This window comes from Talpa occidentalis, unplaced genomic scaffold (assembly GCF_014898055.3).
Source record: "Talpa occidentalis isolate TD23 unplaced genomic scaffold, MPIMG_talOcc4v2.1 talOcc4.8, whole genome shotgun sequence".
In the NCBI taxonomy this organism is placed as follows: Eukaryota; Metazoa; Chordata; class Mammalia; order Eulipotyphla; family Talpidae; genus Talpa; species Talpa occidentalis.
Genome location: NW_023605194.1, coordinates 25116857 through 25143166, shown reverse-complemented (window position 1 = coordinate 25143166; position 26310 = coordinate 25116857). Strand labels below are relative to the sequence as shown.

General features: G+C 35.1%; 1 protein-coding gene across 2 annotated transcripts in view; it reads left to right on the top strand.

Moving 5' to 3' along the window:
* TBC1D12 (TBC1 domain family member 12) overlaps positions 1-26310 on the top strand; it is an 89082-nt gene that overhangs the window by 26026 nt on the left and 36746 nt on the right. Inside the window, exons 2-4 of one of the 2 annotated variants that reach the window (XM_037497834.2) lie at positions 5822-5945; positions 12230-12281; positions 23982-24097. The gene's annotated coding sequence lies outside the window, so the exon portion shown is untranslated. Of the gene's footprint in view, positions 1-5821; positions 5946-7367; positions 7427-12229; positions 12282-23981; positions 24098-26310 lie in introns of those variants that run through there. The other variant, XM_037497835.2, reaches the window with a different exon arrangement.

The following is a 26310-nucleotide window of genomic DNA, read 5'->3' as shown; positions in this document are numbered from 1 at the left end:
TTTTTAAAAGATTTATTTATTTATACAAGCACTGGGTACAGTCAGAAGCGGGGGAGGGTGAGAGAATTCACCAGAGCCAGAGCAGGGAGCAGAGCAGGCAGAGGGACCGAAGTACACTGCTGAGGGGAGCAGCGGGCGACAGGAGAGGTCTGCGCGCCATGTGGGACCCTCCTCTGGTGGCCAGGGAGCAGCTGGGGATAGAACCGGCACTGCAGAGGCTGTGGGCAGCTTCGCAACCCAGCGCTCAACTGCTGCGCCACCGGGGAGGCCCTGTAGTGTTTTTTTAATCATAAATGGGTGTTGAATCTTACCAGATACCTTTCTCTACATCTATTGATATAATCATACGATTTTTTTTCTTTCTGTTGATGATAATGTGTTACATTGGTCTACATATATGAAACCATTCTTGCTTCCCTGAGATAAATGCCACTTGATAATGATGAATAATCCTCATGATATATTATTGAATTCAATTTACTAGTATTTTGCTGAAGATTTTTGTATTAGTGTTCATTAGGGTTATTGGTGTGTACTTTTCTTGTGCTGTCTGTCTTTATCTGGTTTAGGCATTAAGGTGATGTTGGCATCATAATTGGGAAGTATTCCTGCTTGAATGTTTAGAAATACTTTGAGCAAGAAGGGGATTGTTTTTTCTTTAAAGATTTGATAGAATTCATTTGTAAAGTCTTCTGGTTCTTGGCTTTTGTTTAGGGGGAATTTTTTTAATTGCTATATCAATTTCCATGCGTGTCATCAGTTTATTTAACTCTTGCTTTTTCATGGGTTTAGTTTTTATAAACTAAATTGATCTAGAAATTTGTCCATTGTTTCAAGGTTATCAGATTTATTGTATAATTGTTCATTGTAATCTCTTATAATTCTTTGTATTTCTGTGCTATCTGTGGTGATTTCTTCCCCATTTCTGATTCTATTTATTAATGTTTTCTCTCTTCTTATCTGGCTTATTAAATTTAGCATATTGTTTTTAAAGTTCACCCATACTACCTCATGTATCAGAACTTAATTCCTTTTTTATGACTGATTAATATTCCATTGTATGCTGCATTACATTGGTTGGGGTATCATGACAAAATACCACAGACCGGTGGACTTCCACAACAGAACTTTATTTGCTAACTCTGGAAGCTGTCTGAAGGTTCAGTTTTCTCTGAGGCCTCTCCTTTTGACTTGTAGATGGCTGCCTCCCTGTGTGTCCTCAGTTGACCTCTTTTCTTGAATTGTCTCCCTGATGTTTCTTCCTCTTGTGTATTCCAGTCAGATTGTATTAGGGCCAACCAATAGATCTGATTTAACCTTAATTACCTCCTTAAAGTCACTCTTGTCAAAATATAGTCATGTTATAAGGGACTGAGAGAATGTCAACATAGGAATTTTGAGGAGACACAGTTCAGTTCATAACACGTGCATATACCATATTTCGTTTATCAAACCATCTATTAATGGATACTTGCATTGTTTCTACCTCTTTGCTATTGTAAATCATGCTGTTATGAACATTAGTATACACATTTTTATTCAAACACCAGTATTTAATTCTTTCAGGTCTATATGTTTGGAGTTGTGGGTCATTCAGATATTTTACATTTCATATTTTGAGGAACCAGCAAAATGATCTTCGCCATGACTGTACCATTTTACATGTTCACCAGGTGCTTGTGCATCTTTACAATAGTAGTTATTTTGGTTTTAACTTTCTTTTTAAATTATGGCCATGCTCTCTGGTGAATTCTCTCACCCTCCCGCACTTCTGACTGTACCCAGTGCATGTATAAACAAACAAACCAGCAAACAAATAAATAAAGCATGCCTCTATAAAAAAAAAAAATAAATAAAAAAATAAAAAAAAAAAAAAAAAATAAATTATGGCCATGCTAATGGGTATGATTAATAAGTGTTTTGATTTGCTTTTTCCCAATGACTAAGAATATTGAGTATCTTTTCATGTGCTTTGTGGCCATTTCTAGATCTTCTTGGGAAAAATGTTGGAAGTCCTTTATGCATTTGTTAATTGGATTTTATTGTTGTAGGAGCTCTTTAGATGTTCTGAATACTGGACTCTTAGATAAATGTTTGCATAATTTCCTATTGTTCTGTGAGTTGTCTTTTGACTCTCATTGTGTCTTTTGATGCCCAGAAGTTTTTAATGTTGATGAAATTCAGTTTATCATTTTTTTCTTTTATTGTCCTTGCTTTTGGCATACATAAGACACCATTGCCAAACCCAAGATCATGAAGCATTGCCTCTGTGTTTTCTTCTAAGAGTTTTATTGACCCTTAAATTTAGATCTTTTGGTTCATTTTGAGTTAATTATTATATATTGTAAAAGGATCCTTTTGTCACAGAAGAGTCAGGTTTTGTCATTTTTTTCCCTACATCACTTAAAATGATTGTGTTTAACCCTTTATTCTATTACTTTGGTGAATTGTCTTGATTGATTTCAACATATTGAGCCATCTTTTTATTCCATGGATAAGTTGTACTGGATTGTAGTATATAATCCTTATAATAGCGGCTAAATTCTCTATTAGCATTTTGTTGAGAATTTTTGTGGCTAAGGGATTTGTGCATAACGGATATTGGTGTGTAGTTTTCTTGTACTGTCTTTATGTGTCTTTGTATCAGTGTGATACTTGTCTCCTGTAATGAGTTTTTCAGCTGACAAAGATTGGTGGTATTCTTTAAATGTTAGATAAATTTCACCAATCACATTACCTGGTCTTCAGCTTTTCTTTGTTGGGGGATTTTTGATTACTGATAATCTCTTTCTAAGTCTATTCAGATTTTGTCTTCTTGGATCATACTACCATTTTGGTGTAAGTATATTTCTAGATTTTTTTCCCATTTTACTTATCTGATTTGATTGTAAATAATTATTTGTAGTATTTGCATAGATAGTTGTGGTGATAATAGATAGTAATGTACTTTAATTTTTGCTTTTAGTAATTGGAATCTTATACTTAGCTAAAGTTTGTCAATTTTGTTAATTTTTCCAGAGACAACCTTTTGTTTTTTAAAGTTTTCTTTGTTATTTAACCATTCTCTTTCATTTATTCACTCTGTTTTTTATTAAATTTGCTATATTCTAGCTTTGGATTTAGTATGCTCTTTTCTAGTTCCTTAGAGTGTGTAGTGGGTTGTTGATAATGAGATTACTCTTTATTACATCTTTTATTGAAGTATAATCAACATTTTAGTTTCATTTGTACAGCATAATGATTCAACGTTAGTGTATACAGCAAAAGTGTGTAATACTTGGGCCTCCCTGGTGGCACTAGGGGTTAAGACACAACCTATGAAACCATCTGCAGCCACTGAAGCACGAGTTCGATTCCTGGCCAGGGAGCTACCCACATGGCGCAGCAGACCTCTCCTGACTCGCCTGCTGCTCTCCTCAGCAGTGCATTTCAGTCAATCTGCCTGTTCTGTTCCCCACTCTGTCTCTGGTGAATCCTCTCACTGCCCACACCTCTGGCCTGTATCCTAGTTCTTGTAGGCATAAATAAATAAATCTTTTTTTTTAAAAAAAAGTGTGTAATACTTTCGAAGTGGGTCACAATTTTCTTCTATTATTTCTGTAGTCATCTTGTGATCTGAGAAAGATTTCCTTAAATGTGTGGTTCTAAACAGAGGGACAAAAAATGTTATCTCTCTCAAGTTCTGACAGTGGAAGTTGCTGCTGCAGAAAGGACTGAAACTAAATGGTGTCTGTTGGTCCTTAGGGCACTGCCAGAACAACCAAAATGTCCAACCTCTAACTTTAGAAGGGCATAGTCCCAACTGTTCCTTCCTGGTAGTGTCAGTCATTCTAGGAACCACTGTTACAGGAGGGGGAGAATGAGAAATGAGGATGGTAGTTGGTTCATACATCCTGGTCCCTTATGAGGGAACAGAAGTAGCCTCTGCCTTCATGTACCTTCTAAGTTCTAAAATGGTTAATTTCAGCTGCTCTTTCCAGCTCAGTTTTTACTTTGGTAGAAGGAATGCTCTACATCTTCCTATTCATTCATTTTGTGATAGTGATGTCTTCTGAATTATGAATGTTTTTAATTTGATAAAGTTCAGTATCAATTTTTTTCTGTTATTTTGGTAACATTGATTTACAACATTAAGTTTTAGGTGTGACTTTGTCAATTTTTAAAAAATTTTTATGGATCATGCTTTTGATGTCATGTTCAAGAATTCTTTGCATAAACCATGGTGACATTTTTTTCCTGTCATTAGCATGACTGGATAGCATACTTGGAGTGTAGGCAGACCACATAAGGGCTTATCGAGGGAGCAAGACTTGGAGAGAGTTCTCTGGGAAATACAGGTGTGCTGATGGGGCTTATACAGGGGATAGGTACATTGACACTGGCAGGAAAACTTTGGGTGCCAGCCTACATCCTCACACCTCATACCACTAACCTACTCTGCAGCAGTTAGAAACCAGAGGAGAGCCCTTTACTTCTCTAATGTCCCTTCAGTGCCTTCTATTGAGAAAGCTTAACAATTTTATGTTTATATTAAAGGAAAAGCTCAGAAATTCTGTCTGTATTACAGAGCTTATATTGCAGGGTGATTATAGAGCTGCAGGGTAATAAATTGATAAACAGCATACAAGATATCAAGCCTTGTTTAAATTTATAGGTCATCCTTTGAGACTTGAAATTGTTATACATATACCAGTTTTCAGTGTAAGCATTATTGAAAATCTCTAACCTACAGATTTCATAGACAATTGAGTTATTTTATATGGTCTCTTGAGATGAACTCTTGAGTGTTGTAAATGAAATTACTCTACATTGTCATCTGTTTTCTTCCATTGCTCACCAAGGAAATGAGTGTTTATTAACCTGCATGATTTTGTAGGAGTCCACTGATATCTCTCTAACTTTAAAGAAAAGCCTGAACATTTTGTGCTATAAGTTTACCTCCTTATCACTATATTTCCATATTTGCATGATATTTTGAGTGTAGATAAGCCAGTTTATTTGGGACTTCAGTTTGGAGCTATTTGTACAAACCAAAATTTTCTTTATAATCATTTATATCACACCTTAAGATGATGGGTTGATTTTCCAGGTGGATTCATCAGTACTTTTCTGATTGGCCCATGGTGTGTTTATGAATATGTGTTTTGAATTTCATCTTTGTTTACATGTGCAATAGATACCTTGTTTGATTGTTAAGACATAAAGGTAATAGGTAAAAAAAATCCTTAATCTTGTGCAGGTTTTTAAAAATTTTCAGTGAGAGGTACTTTCTTCCTTGGTTACTCTTTTTTTAAATAGAAAACAAAGTTTTATTTACAAAGGCAACTATAAAGAGAGAGAAATTGATTGGCTAACATGTGGTCAGATAGCATCCATTCTGTTAACAAGCAGTATGGAGATGCAGAAGCAAGAAGAGCCTTGGCTATCCTCAGAAAAACAATTTACATATACACATTAACACCATGGGGGTTCGGTAGATGCATGGATGCATAGGTTCTCTTTAACTTTTTTGTTTTTAAGTTCTTTTATTGTCAAGTACATGTAAACTATATAGCTGTTCAGTGCAAATATGTCCATTTTATTTATGGCTGTTATTTTTCTCCATATTTGCTTATTTCTTTAATATCTCTCTGCTGATTTTCCTAGTATGCCTGCATAAGCCAGGTGTTTGTAATTGAGTCTTATTAATTTAACAGTCACAAGTAGTAAAAATTATTTTAGTTAAAACTTTTGTATTTGTCATGGGAATAAACATACTTTAAAAATTAAGTACTTCCCTGGTAACCAAAAACAAAATTCATGTAACTTTTCTGTGTTTCAGAAACCTTTTTCCAAAAAGGACAAAGGATCTCAAATCAGTTGTCCATAGTGCCCCTGGTTGGAAATTATTTGGTAAAGTCCCTCCAAGAGAAAATCTTCAGAAAACTTCCAAAATCATTCAGCAGGTAAGTACTAATATAGCTATACAGTTTATCTTAGCTTTTCAAATGTTCTTTTCTTGGTAATTTTCATTCATGTTTTCCTACATGCACAGTTTTAGACTACAGTATTTGTGGTAATCTTAAGGTCTATTTCTTTAAATAAACAGGACACATTTTTAATTATCTTTTGTGGTTGTAAAAATTCTAACTGAACATGGTAACATTTTCCATTGGCATAGATTTTATGAATATAGGTAGTTGTAAACTGATGAAACAATAGAAAGCAAAAACTGGGTGATAGACTATGAAGCTAAACTATTTTCTTGGTCACTTTTCTGGTGTTTTGCCTAAACCAATGCCTTGATGAGATGGGTGAGTAGATAGATCTCTCTCTGGTAATTTAGGAGCCAATGCTTTTGATCATTTTATTGATACTTCGATACTTGAGTTCTTAAGAATTTTCAGTCTTACTTACTCCTAACTTGCCCCTCAGTCCCTAGGAGATCAGTGAGACATAGAAGCAGTGGGAATGAATCAATGTCTAGCATATTTAAGTTCAGAGATGTTCAAAAGCATATGTTTTATAAACTTTTTCTCTTCTCAGTTGTAGTGGACAGATTGAATACAACCAGCATTTATAAAAATAATCATATCGAGCCAGTAATCGTCATTCAAATTATAGAAGTTCGTTCTTTAAGGATTTAATAGTATTCATTTAATTAACTTCAAAAATATATAAGAAAATAATTTTTAGATCTTTAACCAGTTGTTACAGTTAATTTTATTTACCAAGTACATGTATAGAATGGTACATAAAACTATGACTATGGAACTTAAACTGCAGTGCTTCTCAAGCTGTGTGCCCAAGCACATGCACATCTACTTTGCAGCTACTGTGCAGGAGAAATTCAGTGATGCCCCACAACTTTGGATAGGTATATATTGTTAGCTTGAGGTAGTATACACTTTCATTATTAAATGGCACTATATTATTTTCTGTGGCATTATATCTTTGTGAATCTGATATTTTTTGAGGTTGCGATAATTATTTTGTGCAAGTGTCAGTATGGAACAGGAAAGGAGGGTAAAATGGTGTTCAATCTGATTTCAAGACTTGTGAAATTAAAAGTACACATCAGATATACACACCCAATTAGTAATTGTGGTTATTTACAGTTGAACTAAAACTTTTTTTCCCTTTCTATTTATGTGTATTAAATTTCAAATGGTTACTCAGCATTAGGACTTCGATCCTTATTTTATTGGACATAACTATTTAATAGTGATTAGATATTTCTATTGGTTTAGGGGACATAATAAAAAAGTACTGAGACACTAAGGACATTATTAACTAGGAAATGTTGGGAATCTTTGCTATCTCATCATCTTAAGTTTTAACTTAACTTTTTTTTTTGGTAAAGTCTGAAAATAACTTCTCTTGTCTAGAGTTTTCCGGAAGACCAAGTTCGCCCTCTAGAGGCAAAACAGTGGTCTTGCTATTGAAGGTTTGTATTCTTTATGGTAGTTTACTTTAAATATGCATGTGCATAGACTTTTATATCATGTGAACTAACATTATGTGATATGTAGGTTTCTAGATCAGTTACTGGTTGGATAATTATCTGTTTACTCATATCTTATGCTCTTAATGTGCTATTTTCATTTTGATAAGCCAAGGCCGTACATTCTTTTTTATATGTATTTTGTGAAAATTTGAAGAATGGTCAGGAAAAGAACAGATGTTATTTTTGTATGGAAGAGGAGTGGAGTGGAAAAGCAGTTGCTGTCCTCAATGGTCCCTTCTCTGGCCTTTTTACAGATGATCATTTCTCCCAGCTACTTCTAGTTTTTGAGCTTTGCATTCTTGTGTAGGTATTAGTGTGCATTTTGGTGTCTTTCCATGATTGTGTTTGTTTTTGGGAAGGTGTGATGGATAGTGAGGTCACTGTTACTCTGACCCTTTTCTACCCTTATAATCACTATCTTTTTCACTATGTAATGGAACATGTTTCTGCCTTTTTCTTTCCCTACTTCTGTGTGACTCCTCTACTCCCTGTTTGTCAGACTTTGCTCTCTTCTTCCCTGCAATTTTTATTTTCAAGGTGGGCATGATTTTCTATTTATGGTAATGGAAATCTTAGAATTTTGTGTCTCTTTCACTTGAAAACTTTTTTCACAACCTGGTTTTTAAATTCTGTAAGACATGACTATAAAACTATGTTTGAAATACTTTCAAATAGATTATAATTGTGGAATAGGAAATAAAAAATTAAGATATTCTAGAAAAGCCATGAAGAGTGTTAGGACACTTCTGTTATGTTTTAGGGTAGCATCTTTGCTATTAAGAATGTAGAAAATGGGGGCCTCCCCGGTGGCGCAGCGGTTGAGCGCTGGGTTGTGAAGCTGCTCGCTGCCTCTGCAGTGCCAGTTTGATCCCCGGCTGCTCCCCGGCCACCAGAGGATGGTCCCGCATGGTGGGCAGCCCGCTGCTCCACTCAGCAGTGTACTTCGGTCCTTCTGCCTGCTCTGCTCCCTGCTCTGGCTCTGGTGAATTCTCTCACCCTCCTGCGCTTCTGACTGTACCCAGTGCTTGTATAAATAAATAAATAAATAAATCTTTAATTAAAATAAAAAAGTAATCTCCACACACACACACAAAGAATGTAGAATATGAAGGTAGCTAGTAATTCCAATGTAAAACTGCCTGAAAAAGTGTGAGGCAACACCAGAAATACTAAGAAAAAGTAAATTCCGTTGAGTTTTCAATTGACCTAAGTTTTTGCTTTTTGAGTGGCAAAATAGTGAGACTTATTGGTAAATTTTAGTAGTTGCATTATTTCATAGGAATAATTTATAAAAACAGATATTCAGAGAGGAGTTGTAATATTTCTAACTATGGGTATAATTATGTACTAGGGCAAGATTTTTTTTTAAGTGGAAAGACACTTATAAGATTATAAACTATATAGAAAAGTAAGATTTAATTATAAGCTTTTTTCTCTATTGTTAATTATGCAAGTGACAGTTATATTTTTTATTTAAAATTTAACACATAGGAAGATATGTCTCATTATTTCTCCTTCATATTTTTAGACCTTTCTAAACTCATGTTTTGTACAGAAATCACATATTTATTTTTATGTGTCTATCTTTTTACATATATGGTGTTAGATATATTTTTCTATAATTCAAGAATAAAGTCACGAGATATGTATATATATTTTTAAATTTAACTTTGTGCATTTTTGCACCTATAGCTTTTCAATGTTAATATAAAGTAAAAGATACTTTTAGGGTAAATATTTTTTTAAAAATTCAATTCAGTTTTACTAAAGGTGTAATCAGTTTTAGTGTTAACAATTCCATGTTAACAGTAAAGAAATATAAAAACCATTTTAGGCAATAACAAAGTCAGACTGACTCAATTTGGCATTTAATTTGACAATCAATTCCCAAATCATGAATATTCATAATATTACTTTATGAGGATTATTACATGTGTTCTCCTGCAGGTGTGAAATTCCTGCTTGTGACCTTTTAAACCAGTTGGTGAGCCATGTAAATAATTGCATCAATTAATTATAAATACATTTCAGTTACATTGTAGCTCAATTGACCCAAGTTTTTATTTTTTCTAAATTAATAGGCTGAAGTTGGAATGCAACTACATCATAAATCTTATGACTTTTAAATTGCAAGTGAGAAAGATTTCACTTTTGAGCCATGATTTCACAAATGAGCCATGTCATGTATAATTGTAACATGATTGCATACTATATTAAATATACCCTATTTATGTCAAACTGACAATCTTTCATTAGAAAATGATCTTTTTTGCTAGGCACTGTTTTCATATTGACATCTTTAATGAGAAGATGAGATTATAGTACTTTAGCAGATCTTTCAAGTTTTTCATCAGTCATCTTTTTCTGGCTTAAGCTTTAGTTTAATTTTTGACAGGTACAGAAAGTTTTAAGACACTTCATTTCTTAATCTGAGCACTTCAAATTTTCTAAAGGTAGCATAAGTCACTCTCCTCATTAAGCATTTGCCTTTGAAATTTTGTTCTGCAGTAACGTCATTATGGAAAGGACTAGAATACATTTGCTTTGTGAGCATTAGTTAAGTATATTTTTGAAGTTTTAGAGATAGCTTTTCTGTTTATTAACTTTATTGGTATAGCATTAGAACATTTGAAATAGTTTGGTGGCTTTAATTATGATGATATATAGAGACCTTTGGTGTAAAATTAGACTGAGGCTTTAACTGTTTCTTTCATTGTTAAATTGTGGAGCAACTGAACTATGTTCGGAATTTATTTTTGAAAAGTCCCAAAAATTGTTACACCCTTGCATGTTTTATTTTGATTTTTATTTCCTGAATATATTGTCAGCCTTGAAAAGCTAGTTGAATAACTACCTTTCCAGCTGCATGTGTATTCTTTATTTATAGTTAATGATAAATTACTCTATCTTTCCTATGTGTGAATAGATGGGTTTCATAAAAGTTAGTTTGTGCGGTCAGAAGTTTGAGAAAGTAATTCCTAACATTCTGGGCCTATGCTTCTCGGAGTGAGGAGAAGTATCAGGCAGAAGGGGAAAAGTTTAAATTATTTTTTAAAAAGGAAAAGAATAAAATAGTAAATTTTCACAAATTGGGCAGGGTAAGATTTGGAGGAAATTTTTCCCTATTAGAGACAGACTGGCCTTGGAAAGGGCTTGCAATTTGAAAATACTACTTGTTGTTTTCATCACTATAGTTTGAGTATCAAGTTATATTAAAACTTTGTCTTTATGTCAGACTTCTATATTAGGTTTCAGATTAGATTAAAGAAACAAAATTGTGCAAATAACTTTGCAAAATGAAGTTTGTTAAGGCACTCCTGTATGCCAGAGAGAGATGGTATGTTTCACTCCAGGGTTTCCTTTAAGCTTGACTTGTGGGATGGGTTTTAGTTTTACTGCACATAATTCACAGATTCTAGAATAAAATTCTGATGCCAATAAAGGGATTAGAATTGGTTCAACCCTCTGTACTCCAAACTTGATTATTTCCCTGGCTCTTAGCTCAAGTTGTGGAGAAGAGCCCATTTATCTTGAGCAGACATGGTCTTGAGGTGGTAGAAATGTCCATATGGGGAAGTTTATTCTATTTCTGAAACGTTTTTCTGTCTATAAACTGTTTACAACACGAGGATTTACTTACTGATGTGGGTTTAACATTAACCATTTTAGGAGGAGTGGTCTCACTGTCTACTGAAACTCAAGGTTGAGTCCGTGTATACATATCAGGTTATTTTGACTTTGACATTGTTTTTGGAAGAGAAGCTTCTATTCTTTCCTTTTCCCAATTCCTGTATTTAGTTCCTAAAGAAACTTTTAATTCTTGCCTTCCCTTCCTGTGAACCTGTAGTCTGACCTTTTCTCACATTTCCCTCCTACTACACCTTCTTTCTGTGCATCTTTTATAAAGAGCCCAAGGCATTAGATTGTGGTAGAACACTCTTACTACCAATTCACTAGGTGACTGCACATTAGCAAACTCGAAGCAAAACTTGAGGGATAAAACTTTTGAACTGGTCTTAAATTTTTCTCTAAGATTGTCTGACTTTCAACTTCAATAGTTGTATAATTTATTCAACATATATTGCCGGTATATAAATTATGATTCAGTTTCTTAGTATATAAATAAATCAGTTGTATCATTTGCAGTATTCCAGTATAATGAGGGAGGAGGTGATACACAATTTTAACATAGTGTGATGAGAAGAGTAGTAGCGTGGGCAATATATGAGGCTACAGGTAAAAGTGATTAATTCTGTCCAGAGATGACATGTAAATTGTGTTTTGAAGTATATTTGTAGGAATTCACCAGGTGGATAAGACATGGGGAAAGCCATTTCACTTAGAAGAAGTTCCCTGAGCAGATAGGAATGCATAAGACTTGTTTAGTTAATAGGCGGTACTCACATCAGGGATATAGGGTAGAGAGTGAAGGGTCATTAATCACAGTATTTGAAAGTTGGGTTCTATCCAAAATACTTTTAAGTAAGGTACTAAGACATCAAATACATATATTAGAAAAAAGAATTTGTAGGCATTGTAGAAATTAAATCAGAAAAGTTTGGGTTTACAAATTAGGACATTAATATTTATTGTAGCCTATTCTTCTGGTTCCCAAACAGAGCGAATTACATAGTGAATACAAATCCCTTGTCCCTATACATTGAGTTCTTAATGTCAATTTTGTTTTTCTATTCTTGTGTTCTAGTTGATTCTTTTTCAAATCTGCTATATCACTTTTTGCAGTTTACAGTTCCCTGCTGAAATTTCAAGCTTGGCCTTTATCTCCTTAAACATAGTAAGTATAGTTGTTTCCTAGCCTGTGTATAATTCCAATGTCTGGAAATAATGTAGGTCTGTCTATATTGAATAGTGTTGCTCCTAGTTTTGTTAGCAGATACTATTTTATCTCTCTGTGTGCTTGGTTACCTTTGCTTGGGGACTGGTATAATATTGGAATCAACATATGTAGAAAACAATTTGAAGGCACAGCTGATAACCATCATTTAGAGATTGGAGCTTTTGTCTCAGGTATCTCATGATACCTGCCTGTCTAGTTTTGTCATCCATTCAGATGAGGCAAAGCTCATATGCAATCTGTTTTCTTATTAAATTGTAAAAGGCTTCTTATTGTTAAACTAACTTTGTATTCTTGGGATAAACTCTGAGGAGTCATATATTATCCATTTTATACATATTTGGATTCAGTTTGCATATACATGTATGTGTGTATATATACAAGTATGTATATATGTATACAAGTATGTATATATGTATTACATATACTTTAAATGGGTGAAATTTAGGTTTTGGAGCAGTTTTGGATTCACAGCCAAACTGAGCAGAAAATATAGAGGGTTTCTATATATATTCTCTGCCCCAGCATATTTACAACCTTTTCCACTATTGACATCCCTCATCAGTGTGGTATATTTGTTATAGTCAGTGAAGTTACATTGATACATGGATATCACTCTAAAATCATAATTTACATTAGGATTCACTCTTGGTATTATACATTAAATGGGTTTTGACAAATGGGTAGAGACATATCCACCATTATAGTATTGCACACAATAGTTTCCCTACCCTAAAATTCCTTCTACTCTGCCTTTTGATTCATCCCTACCTCACTAAGCCCTGGCATTCACTTACCTATTTTTTGTCTCCATCATTCTGCTTTTTCCAGAATGTCATATAATTGGAGTCAGGCTGTTTTCTGCCTTTTCAAATTAACCCTTTCTATTAGTAATATACATTTAAGTTTCCTTCCTGTCTTTATAGCCCTTTTCTTTATAGTGCTGAGTAGTTTGATTATACTACAGTTCGATACTTCCTTGATTAGTTCTCAGTCTTTTGGTGGTCCTGTGCCCCTGGACTCTGAATTTCACCAATGCTTCTCAGGTGGGAGAAAGTTGGGTGTTTTTTTTTTTTTTTTTAAACTTCATGTGGATGGTAAGAGGGAGCTGGATTTGGGCATTACAGTGGCAGATAGGTTTGACTCTGATAAAATCCCTGCATGTTTGCTTATGGTAAAATAGTTTCTCCTGAGCGCAGGCCTTGTTTAAGAGGAACAGAATGTTCTAGAATATTTCAAAATTGTTCCTCTTTCCTTACACTGCTATAAGCAGGAGAGATACTTTTTTCCTAGTATTCACTGTGTGGACTTGGAAGAGTTCCTGAGCTAAAACTCATAAAAATGTAAAGAAGTGTGTCTTCATGGAATTTTTTCTCCCAGACCTTTCCATATTGACTCACTGGCAATTTGTCAATTACAGTTCAGGTTGCCAGCTCTGACAATGGTTCCCACAAATGGTAAATTGTGATTCTCTGTATCAATTGATCTATTAGACAGTAGGTGCTCCGTGAACTCATTTCTCTGATGGATCTAAGAAGTTAGTTTTTAAAAATTTTTTTTTTTACTTTTTATTTGCCACAATAAAGTGGCAATTTCTGAACTCTTTTGCATGCTGGACCAGAAACCACAAGTTTTTTGCTAATATTTTGTTAAGTACTTTTTACTTCTATATTCATTTGAGATATTGCTCTATAATTATATATATTTTTAAAAACTTTATAGCAAGTTTGTTTGTAATTTTCTTTTTAATGTCTTTATCTGATTTTGGTATCAGATTAGTGTTATTTTGAATGAATTGGAAATTATTTCTTTCCTCTGTTCCAAAAAAATTTGTGTAGAATTAGTGTTTCTACCTTAAGTGTTTGAGAGACTTTACTAGTGGGATTATGTAAACCAAGTTTTCTCAGTCTCAGCTATTGATATCTTAGGTCTTATAATTATTATTGAGGGTACTTTCTTGTTCAATATAAGATATTGAGTAGCATCCCTGGCCTCACCCACTAGATACTAGTAGTACTTCCCCAGAGTTCTGGCAACTAAAAATATCTCTAGATATTACCACACACCCTTTGAGTACCAAAATCAATCCCATTTGAGAGGATCTGTAAAACAGATGTGGAGGGTTTTTTATTGTTGTTTAGTAGAATTTTAATTATAAATGTTATATTTTTAATTGATAATGGACTGGAATTTTCTGTTTCTTCTTGAGTCAGTTTTGGTAACAAATCACTCAAGAGATTTTACATTTCATCTATGTTGCATTCATTGGAATAAAATTACTCATAATGTCTTTTTTTTAAATCTTGTTGGATATGTTATTTCTTACCTTCCTGATTTTACTAATTTGGATTTTCTCTTGGTCAATTTTACCAGAAGTTTATCATTTTACTGATGTTTACAAATAAACAACTTTTTCCCCAGTGATTTTTACTTTCTCTGTTTTCTATTTCATTTATTTTTGTTCTTTAGTCCTTTCCTCTGCTTTGGATTGGTTTTGCTTTTTTCCCACATATTGACTTTGTATCACTTTATATCCTTCATGGAGTTTATATCACTCATCTTTTTTTCATGTAAGTGTATTTAATAAGCTATAAATTTCCCTGTAATCATGCTTTAGGTGCATTCTACAAGTTTCAGTATTTTCATTTTCATGCAGTTCAAAATGTGTTCTCTTTTTCTGTGTTCTTTTACCATGATTATTTAGAAGTGTGTTGTTTTAATTTTCAAGTATTTCAGAATTTTCTGGATATAGTCCTATAAATGATTTCTAATTTTTCCATTATGGTCATATACATTGTAATTTCTGGTTGGGATGCCCCAGGTATAGCATATTCTTTTGAAGAGAATATATATTCTGCAGATGGTAGGTGAATGTTGTTATACATATTTATTTGGTTGTGTTAGATGATAGTGTTGTTCAAGTCTTGTATGATTTTTATATTTTCAGTCCACTTGTTCAATAAGTCACTGACAGAAGAGTAATAAAATCTTTACTATAAACTACTTGGCTGTTTCTCCTTTTGTTCCATGTATTTTGAAACTTTGTTTTAATGTCTTGAATTAACCTCTTAATGCTTGTCTTTTTTGGGGGAGAGGTGGGAAGGAAATATTTTTCATTAATCTTTTGAACACCAGCACCATAATTTTTCAGGTTTAATTTAGTATCAAACTTTTTTGTCTTGGTAATAATTCTTATTGAGATGGTTTGTCTGGTGTCATTAATTTAGGCACTGCAGCTTGCTTTTTAGTTAGCGTTGCATGATACTTTTTTTTCTCTCCTTTACTTTTTATGTCTTTATATTTAAATTTTTTTTTTTTGGTACAACATATATTTGAATCTGTTATATGCTGTCTAATCCCATCTGCTTTTTAAAAAATGTCATTATTGGGCCTCCCTGGTGGCGCAGCGGTTGAGAGCTGGGTTGTGAAGCTGCCCGCGGCCTCTGCGGCGCTGGTTCGACCCCAGCTGCTCCCCGGCCACCGGAGGAGGGTCCCACATGGTGCGCAGACCTCTCCTGCCGCCCGCTGCTCCCCTCAGCAGTGTACTTCGGTCCTTCTGCCTGCTCTGCTGCCCGCTCTGGCTCTGGTGAATTCTCTCACCCTCCCGTGCTTCTGACTGTACCCAGTGCTTGTATAAATAAATAAATAAATCTTAAAAAAAAAAAAAAAAAAAGAAAGCATGTAAAAAGAGAGCTTATACTATTAAAAAAAAATGTCATTATTGGCTCAAATTTATTATCTTGCTATTTCATTTTAAGTTATTCCATCTGGTCTTTTTTCCCCTGGCCTCCCCTTTTTGGTGTGTGATTAAATGAATAGTTTATACTTTATTTTGTCTTCATTTTTAACTTATTAGATATAATATTGTTTTAGTTTTTCAGTGTTGCTCTTGGTCAGCAGTTCGCAAGTGTTTTAGTTTTCACAACTCCTTTGGATTCTTAGTTGTTAAGGACCTCAAAGAGTTTTGTTTATAGAGATTATCGATTATTACTATAGCCAAAATTAAAGCTGAAAAATTGAAATATTCATTTTAAAATAATTTAAAAATGAACAAATGCCATGTTATTTATGTTAATTCTAGTAAAACTTATTAAAAATGCAATTGATGGAAGGAGGGTGTTGTTGTTTTACATTTCTGTAAATCTCTTTCATGTCTGGTTTAATAGATACCTGTATAATCATATTTACTCCCATATTCAATTTCTTGCTGTATGTAGTTTTACTTTAAGTATGGAGAAAATCTTATCTCACACAGATATGTAGATAGTAAAGGGAACAGGACTTTAAAAACCTTTTTAGATAATGGTGGATATTTTTCTTTAATACCACTCCAGTACTCAACAAGTGGTAGTTTCTCAAAGGTAAGTTATATTGTAGAATCTGAAGCCCTGTAACTTTGTTGCATTAAAATCCACTGGTCTTTCTTGCATTTAAGTTGAGTGTTTTTACCTATCTGTGATTTTGTAACGTGCTTAACAAATAGTGACTTACGAAATTATGCAGATAATTCAAATGTGGTAACATTTCATTATATAGTATCCAAAAATCACAATAATATCAACACTTGCCACTCCTGAAAAATTTAAGTATTGGGAACTGTTAAACACGGTGGCATTTATAGATTTTGCAGAATGTCATTTTCACTTGAAAGGTTGACTCTTATTGCAACATTTATTTTCTGTTGATTTCTTTGAGATCACTGGCTCACTTTTTCTCTTTTGTGCCTGTTTTAATCAACTTCTTATATTGGAATAACTTTAGGGCTACAGAAAAGTTGAGAAAGAACAGTTTTCCCTAGTGTTAACATCTTGCATTATTATGGACGTTTGTCAAGCTAAGAAATCAACATTGGTATATTACTTTCAGTAAACTTCAGCCTTCACTGAAAACTGCTACTTTCTTTACTAATAGTCCTTTTCTGTTTCAGGATCTAATCCAGGATTGGATTTCATTAACATATTGTATTTCATTACAATGGGTGTTTTTTTTTTCATTTTTTTTTTTTTTTTTTTTTTTTTTTGTCTGTGGCTTTTGACCGTTTCTCAATCTTCCCTTGTTTTTATGACCTTGACACTTTTGAGGAGTACTGGCCAGGTATTTTTTAGAATGTCCTGTAAAAGAAAAGCTACTGTTCTCTACTATGTATTTCTAATACCAACTGGAATCCTCTCCCAACCCCCCTGCCCAACTCTTTGACACCTGCTGGGGTCCTAGAGTTCAGTTCAGTCCTGTTTACCTGGAGTTAGCATCAGATCCCACAGGTTAAGGGCTCTCTTGTACAAGAATGCCCTACCTTTCAGTTTCTATGGAGACTTTGTTATGTAGAAATGATTAAGTATTAGTATTAGTGGTTGGTTCAACCTCTCCCTTTCCAGAAGTGAGAATAGGGCTGAAAGTTCCAGCCCTCTAATTCATTGGTTAGTCTCCCTAGCAAACAGCCGTAGTGTCCAAGAACCTTTAGCCAGCAGTCATTTGTTCACAAAATAGTGCCTATCACTCCCCAAGAGTTCAAAGGATTTTAGGACCTGTGTGCCAGGAAATAAGTCAGAGACTGTGTGTGTGTGTGTGTATTCAATGCCATATTTATATTTTCATGCCACATTCTCAATTTTTATTTCCTTTATGATTTGATTGGGGTTATGCTTTATGGAAGGGGGAATACCAATGTGATGAAGTGCCCACTTTATCTTAATTTGAGAAAATGTCTGCCAGATACCCAATTCTGAAAACTAGTTTGCTGTCAGTTTTTCTTTTAAGTAAAAATAATGTTCATGATAAAAGTCTACATCTCAGATAATTGCACATGTACTTTTCTTTATAGGTAACCACTGTACTTTGGTGTGCAGCAAAAGTTCCTTATGTATACTTCTCCCTTTATAATATAGGACATTAAAGTGATGTTTACTGATAAGTCAAGATTTAATAAATTTAATAATGCTTACTGTTTCATCATAGATATTCTTAAGTAAAGCTTGTCCCTCCACTCCTTTTTAAACTTAGTGCATGTTGTGAAGAATATAATGAATAGTTGTACAACTTGTTGTCATCGCCTTGATTTATGCTAGCACATAACAGTTTCATTCAACATTGTTTTAGCACTATTTTTTTTAAAGGTTTATTTATTTATGCTGGAGTACAGGCCAGAGGTGTGGAGGGTAAGAGAATTCACCAGAGACAGAGCAGGGAGCAGAACAGGCATATGGACAAGAGACACTGCTGAGGGGAGTAGTGGGCAAGGCAGGAGAGGTCTGCCATGACATGTGGGTTTCTCCCTGGCTGGTTGGGAATAGAACCCGCGCTGCAGAGGCTGCAGACAGTTTCACAGTATGGCACTCAACCCAATGCACCACCGGGGGGCCCCCTGGTATAATTTTTGCATTTAGTTTTCAGATACCCTTTAAAAACTTAAATAATGACTTGCTCTTTTTTTGTCTATAGTTTGTCTTTTATTTATGTCTTCTAAAATGCCTTTTGTATTTATCCACATTTACTATTTTGGTGCTTTTCATTTCTTTGTGTGGATTCATGCTTTCATACTATATGTTTTTTTTCTACCTGAGAAATTTCCTTTTTTAAAAATTTTTAATTTTTTAAAAATTTTTAATTTTTTTTAAACAATATTTTCAACCCCCTCAGGTTGAGTCCCCATAGAATTTCCTTCCCCAAGGCACCGTGCACCATCACCACCACCATCACCACTCCTCCCTCTCTCCCTCTGATCCCTCTCCCTCCTCCTCCCCTGCAGTAGGTCTCTGATTTGTAGTTGTCTGTCTGAGAAATTTCCTTTGAAATATCTTACAGTACAAGTCTACTGACAAGCTGTTCTCTCAACTTTCATTTGTGTGTGAACTTTTTTTTTTATATTTTTAATTTTAAAATTGGGTTATTATTTATTTTTATTATAGGATTCTAATAGCCTCCCGCTGCCCTAGCTTTGTTACTGTTTTTCTTCGAGCATTGTGAAAATGTTCTCATTGTCTTCTGACTTGCAGAGTTGCCGGTGAGTCTGAACAGACTTGTCTCTCCTGTTTTAGGTATTCAGACTTTCCTTTCTGCTTAGTGGAATAGAGATACTCCTGAAGTCTAGATGAATTCTGGAAACTGTTTAGCTTCCTGCTCCTTGTTAACTATTTTCTGTCAGACTTTGTTTTTGCCCATCCTTGTAGTATCTCACCAAATACATGTGCAGACTGGTATTAAGCTAAAGATTCAGAGGACTTGGAACTTTTTCTCAATTGAGTCCTTTTTTCTTGCTACTCTAAACCACAGCTTCTGTCATTTCAGAAGCATGGTCACTTCAAACTAACTGCCAGGATTTCATTGAGTTGCCAATTACACAGATGTCCAGAATTGCTTTCATGCACAACAAGGTGATTGCTAGCTTCACCTTGCTTGTTTTCCCATTGACAGGTGTCACAAAATTATTTTCATCAAGAAAGTTGGTATGGGGCCTCCCTGGTGGCACAGCGGGTTGAGCACAGCGCTGTGAAGCTGTCCGCAGCGTCTGCAGCGTGGGTTCGATTCCTGGCTGGCCAGGGAGATTCCCACATGGTGTAGCAGACCTCTCCCGTCTTACTCGTTGCTCCCCTCTGCAGTGTATTTTGGTCTGTCTGCCTGTTCTGCTCCCCACTCTGTCTCTGGTGAATTCTCTCACCCTCCCGCGCCTTTGGCCTATACCCCAGCTATTGTATAAATAAAAAAATAAATCTTTTAAAAGAAAAAAAGTTGGTGTGAACTACCCAGTCCACCAACTGGGAGTATACCCTATTTTCTGAAGAAATTTTTTGGCCAACATGTATATATGTTACTTTTAGGAATACAGATGAAATCAAATAGTTATTTAAATTTAGAATTACATATTTAAATCACTTATTTAAAAGTATATTAGGAAATAGTGCCTTTTTACTTAAAAGTGTATACACACTTGATAGGCATTGCTATGCCCAGAGTGGGGTTTTTAACCCAAAGCATATCATTTTCACTTTTATTCAAGTTGTAGGAGATAATAGTGCTTTTTTAAGCCTATGTATTGTATCGATACTGGAAAATTTGTCCAAAGCCACAAATTTCCAAATACATTATATTTTACTTTCTATAGATAGAAAATTATGATCTCCACAACCTAGTAGAATTGTTTTTTAAGATAATGTTTAAAACTGCTTTTGGTTGGTTATATGACCAGTAATCCTTTTTTACTTTGTGTTCAGTTTCTCCCTCTCTTATTTATTTTGAAAAACAACTTTTATTTCTATGTACATACAGTATTTCTTTGGCTGAGAATTGTAAATAATTTAGAGATAGAGATCATAAAAAATAGATCATAGAGATCATAAAAAATAGAGATCATAAAAAATTGCCTATCATCTCTTGATCAAGCTTAGAATAAATAGCCTCTTTGGCCCAAATTTTCTTATAGTAGGTAAAATTAATTATCCTGAAGATATTTACCAACCTGCCCCAGCATTAGTTTTATCTACTATTCTAGTTACCCCAGTTAAACATTTCACATTTCAAATGTAGAACATTTTGAGTGGGAAATGAAAGTTAAGTTAAAAAAATAGACTTTATTACTAAGCATCCTATAGAAATATGTTCCGTATGTTAAAAGAAAGAATAAAAGCCTGTGTTACATTTGGTAGGTATCTCGTTACTATTCATAAAATAAGTCAGTAAAAACTGAACTTTGTTTACAGAAAATGAGGCAGCCTGATTCATTGTTTTCAGGTAGTGAATCTTTTATAGGTAGCATTATTTACTCATTTCCTTGGACTATGATATTTGCAATTTTCTTTAGTAATATAAGGTTTCTTTACAATCTATAAAATTATCAATAGTTAGGTCATTATTAAGTATCTATAGAAGAAATATATGGGGAATTTGTATGGTGTGATACACATGAATTTGTAGTGAAAATGACCTCAGGAATTTCACCTATGAGATTGTATTTGTTTATATTTTTAAATGAAGTCCTACATATTTCAGCTGTCTCTCAGTTACTTAAGCACTCTACTGTTTTTAACTTGAGTTATTTGAATCATGTGATTTGCCTCAGCTACAGGGGTAGGCCTTTTTGACTTTAACTCATCATATTAATAAAGTTTACTTTGCAGGTCATTTTGATTGTATGTAGAACGAGATATACACTGGGAATTTCCAAGAATGATTCCCTTTTGTGAAGGTTACTAGAAGAGCAGCTGGGAGAATCTTTGAGAAATACTATACGGATGTGCCAAGTAGAGTTACAGTCATTTATCTGAGTAGCAGGCAACATCTAGATGAAGCCCACACAGGGAGGAGGGCATAGCTGACAGCTGTAGAGGAGTCTCAGTAATGCTGTGAACCTCTAGTTCAAACAGTGTGAAGTTAGCGAATCATATGGAATATTTTGTCCTGTAATCTGATAAATTCATCTAAACCTGTTTTGAGTTGGGGTTTTTGTTATTTATAATAAAAAACGTAGCCAATAATTAGAGTACCACTTTGTAGTCAATTTTGAAAGTACTGATTTAAGATTTCACTATTTCTAATTTGTAATTCTAATCACATAAGAATAACATCTTTAATTTATTCAGCAGATATTTGAATCATTCAGGATATATAAATCCTATTTTTAGATAAGAATGGGTTGATATGTTTTTACGCTTTTAGTTCTCTAAAAATTTACAGCATTTTTTTTTTTTGTAAATGTTTCTTTCTTTTTTTTAAGATCTATTTATTTTTATGCATATAAGAGCTGGTACAGGCCAGAAACAATAAAGGTTGGCCAGGATGTGGAGAAAAATGAACCTTTATGCATTGTGAGAGGGTAGAGGTGCAGCAGGGTGAGAGGATTCATCAGAGACAGAGTCGGGAGCAGAACAGGCAGACAGACCGAAAACACTGCTGAGGGGAAAAGTGGGCGCCACGGGAGAGGTCTGCCACGCCATGTGGGTATCTTCCTGGCTGGCCAGGAATCGAACCTGTGCTGCAGAGGCTGTGGACAGCTTCACAGCACTGCGCTCAAACTGCTGCGCCACAGGGGAGGCCCCAGAAATACTTTTTAAAGAGTTGGAAAGATGGTAATATAAAAAGAATGATAGCTGTGGTAGGAAAAATAGTAAGTAAAATCATTGACCACTTTAAGTATATTTAATTTTCTTCATTTAAATTAATTTCTTCTGTACCTGCCAAAGAACTTGCAGATTGCCTCATGAGATCATTGACTAATCTTTGAGAATTACATGAAAAAAATATTTGTTTATTGGAGATAATCAAACTGGCTTGATTTTTGTCCTAAGGGAAAAATGGGCTTCTGGAAATTATAAGTCAGTAAGTTTATTACTGATCTTTGCAATATTTCTAGAAGCAACTATCAGCAAATTTCAGAAGCTTGTGAAGTTATGAAAAAAATGCTCAAATTTAGAAATTTGTATCTACTAAGAAGATAAATAAAACTTCAAATGAAGTTACTCATTTCTATCTAGCAGAGTTAGTGGTTTCGAGTAAGTGGAAAAATACTGTAACAGTTTCTAATTTTAGTGAAGTACTTGACCTTTTTTTCCCCATTTGAATAAGATATGTTAGTGAATTAAATTGAGAGTAAGACGATAGATTCATAGTAGTTAGAGTCAAAGTAGACTGAAATCTGAGACCATTTTTTTAAAAAAAGATTTAATTTATGCATACAAGAACTGGGGTACAGGCCAGTGGCACTACGGGAGGGTGAGAGGATTCACCAGAAACAGAGTGGCGAGCAGAACAGGCAGACTGACTGAAACACACTGTTGAGGGGAGCAGCGGCAAGGCAGGAGTGGTCTACCGCGCCATGTGGGTATCTCCCTGGCTGGCCGGGAATCAAACTCGTGCTGCAGAGGCTGCAGACAGCTTCACAGTGCTGCACTTAACCCGCTGCACCACGAGGGAGGCCCAAGGCCAATTTTTGATCAAAATTTTGATGTCAGCTTTGAGAGAGCTCTTCTGAGAACTGCAAGGGATAACCTGTTACTTTGTGTCAACATATTCATCAGTGATCTGGCTGAAGATTTATAAAGTATGCTTACCTGTAGATTATTCAAAACTGGATTTGCCTGGGCCTCCCTGGTTGCTCAGTGGGTCGAGTGCAGCAGTGGGTGTCTGCAGCCTCTGCAGCACGAGTTTGATCCCCTGGCTGGTGCAGCAGACCTCTCCTGCCTCATGGCGCAGCAGACCTCTCCTGCCTCGCCCGCTGCCCCCCTCAGCAGTGTGCTTTGGTCAGTCTGCCTGTTCTGCTCCCCACTCTGTCGCTAATGAATCCTCTCACCCTTCCATACCTCTGGCCTGTACCCCAGCTCTTGTATAAATAAAATAAATCTTTAAAAAAAAAACTGAATTTGCCTAGCTGATACCATTAAAAGCATCAAGAACATTGCCCTAAAACTTTGCTTAATTTATTTATTGCATTTCTGTCTGCCTCTCAACATACTTTGATAATATAAATTCATATTTTAGGCTGCTTCAGGGGGAAATAAGTGACTTTCTCTTTGTCTCCCTGATATTCTTACCAAATTAATATGTGAATTGAATGTGTCCCTTATTATAGTATATCCTCAGTGATACAGATCTAATAATACAAACAGAAAATTGAGAACTATCAGCGTAAAGTATTTTTTTTACCTATTCTAGGAATATGAAGCACGAACAGGGAGGACCTGTAAACCACCACCTCAGTCTTCAAGACGTAAGAATTTTGAATTTGAGCCCCTTTCTACCACTGCCCTGATTCTTGAGGATCGGCCATCGTAAGTATTCTAGTGATCGTCAGGCACAATGTTTATATTTTTAATTTAAGTTTAATTATGCTACATAATTTAATTATGTTTATTATGTCACATAAAAGATTGAGAAATTAGATAAAGAAATTGGTTTATTATAAAAAGTTAAATTCCTGTCATGTATCCTAAAACTGTTATGGAAGAATATATTATTGATACCCAAGCATCATGCATATTTTCTAGAAGTCTCTGAAACAATGTATGAAATAGTGAAGCTTGGTTTTTATATCAGTTACTATTTCAACCCTACTCTGCTTTATTTTAACATGATATGGCAATTATTTTTCTTTTCTTGACATTTAATACATACTTTATATTTGTCCTTGCCTGTTGTGCTGGGTAACTGCCAATTGTTTACCAGTTAGTTTACTATTATTTATTTTTTTTTTTAAAATAATTTATTTATTTATTTATTCATACAAGCACTGGGTACAGTCAGAAGCGCAGGAGGGTGAGAGAATTCACCAGAGCCAGAGCAGGGAGCAGAACAGGCAGAAGGACCGAAGTACACTGCTGAGGGGAGCAGTGGGCGCGGAAGGAGAGGTCTGCTGTGCCATGTGGGACCCTCACCCGGCGGCTGGGATCGAACAGGTGCTGCAGAGGCTGCAGGCAGCTTCGCAACCCAGCGCTCAACCACTGCGCCACTGGGGAGGCCCAGTTCACTATTATTAAGAATAGATTCTGTTTTTAAAAATTGTATCTTTTTTAATGAGGTAATATTAGTTTGTACCGTATGTGATTTAGAGGTGTAGTTTCACACTTCTTCAGGTATCTATCACACATCACCTACCACCAAAGCACCCATAATCCTCCACCATAGTCCATTGGGTCTCTTTTCTCTTTTATCCCCCACCTTTCCCCTCCCCTTTAGGTAGCCTCAATTCTGCAGTCAGATTTGTAGAATCTGTTTTGGTTTAGTTTTGTCTTACTTTATTTTGTTTATATTCTAAATGAGTGAATCATGGATAACTTGTCTTTCTTCTGACTTATTTTATTTCCATGTTTCATCCATGGGTTCACAAATAGCAACAAGATTTCATCTTTTTTAAATAGCCAAGTAGTATTCTGTTGTGTAAATATAACATATCTTCTTAATATACTCATTTGTTATTGGGCATTTAGGTTGTTTTCATAACTAAGTTATTGTAAATAGTGCTGCAGTGAACGTAGGAATGTATATATTCCTTCAAATCAGTGTTTTTGCATTTTTTGCCTAGATACTTAGGAATGGAGCCACTATATCATATGGTAGATTCACTTTTAATATTTTGAGAAACATCCACACTTTTCCATATATGCTGGATTAGTCTACACTCTCACAATGCATAAGGGTTCATTTTTCTCCACATCCTGGCTAACCTTTATTGTTTCTGGTATTTTTTTTTTTTTTAATGGGCTATTCTCTTGACTGTGAGGTGTTATTTAATCGTGTGTGTGTTATTTTTTAATTTAATTGAAATTTTTTTAAGATTTATTTATTTATACAAGAACTGGAGTACAGGCTCAGATGCATGGAAGGGTGAGAGGACTCACCAGAGACAGAGCAGGGAACAGAACAGGCAGACTGACGAAATACACTGCTGAGGGGAGCAGCAGGTGAGACAGGAGAGGTCTGTCTGTTGCGCTATGTGGGACCCTTGCCGGCCAGCCGGGATCAAACCGGCGCTACAGAGGTTGTGGACAGCTTCACAGTGTGGCACTCAACTGCCTGAGCCACCAGGGGAGGCCCTGTGTGTGTGTCTTAAAAGATTTATTTATGCATACAAGAGCTGGGGTGTAGGCCAAAGGTGTGGAGGGGGGTGGTGAGAGGATTCACCAGAGAGGGTGGGGAGCAAAACAGGCAGATATGCTGAAATTAACTCTGAAAGGAGCAGCAGGCAAGAACAGGAGAGGTCGCCGCACCATGTGGGTCACCTCCCTGGCCTGGCTGGTAATCGAACTAGTGCTGCAGTGGCTGGTGATAACTTGATAGTGCTGTCTTTAACCCCAGAGCGACCAGGGAGGCCCCTTCAATGTGTTTTTGATTTCCATTTCCCTGATGATAAGTAGTAATGGGCATTGTTTTCAGGTGTCTATTGGCCATCTATTTGTCACTTTATTGGGTGTCTTTTTAGCATTTCTGCCCATTATTTGATTAGGTAGTTTGTTTTTTCTCTTTTGTTGAATTGTATAAGTTCTTT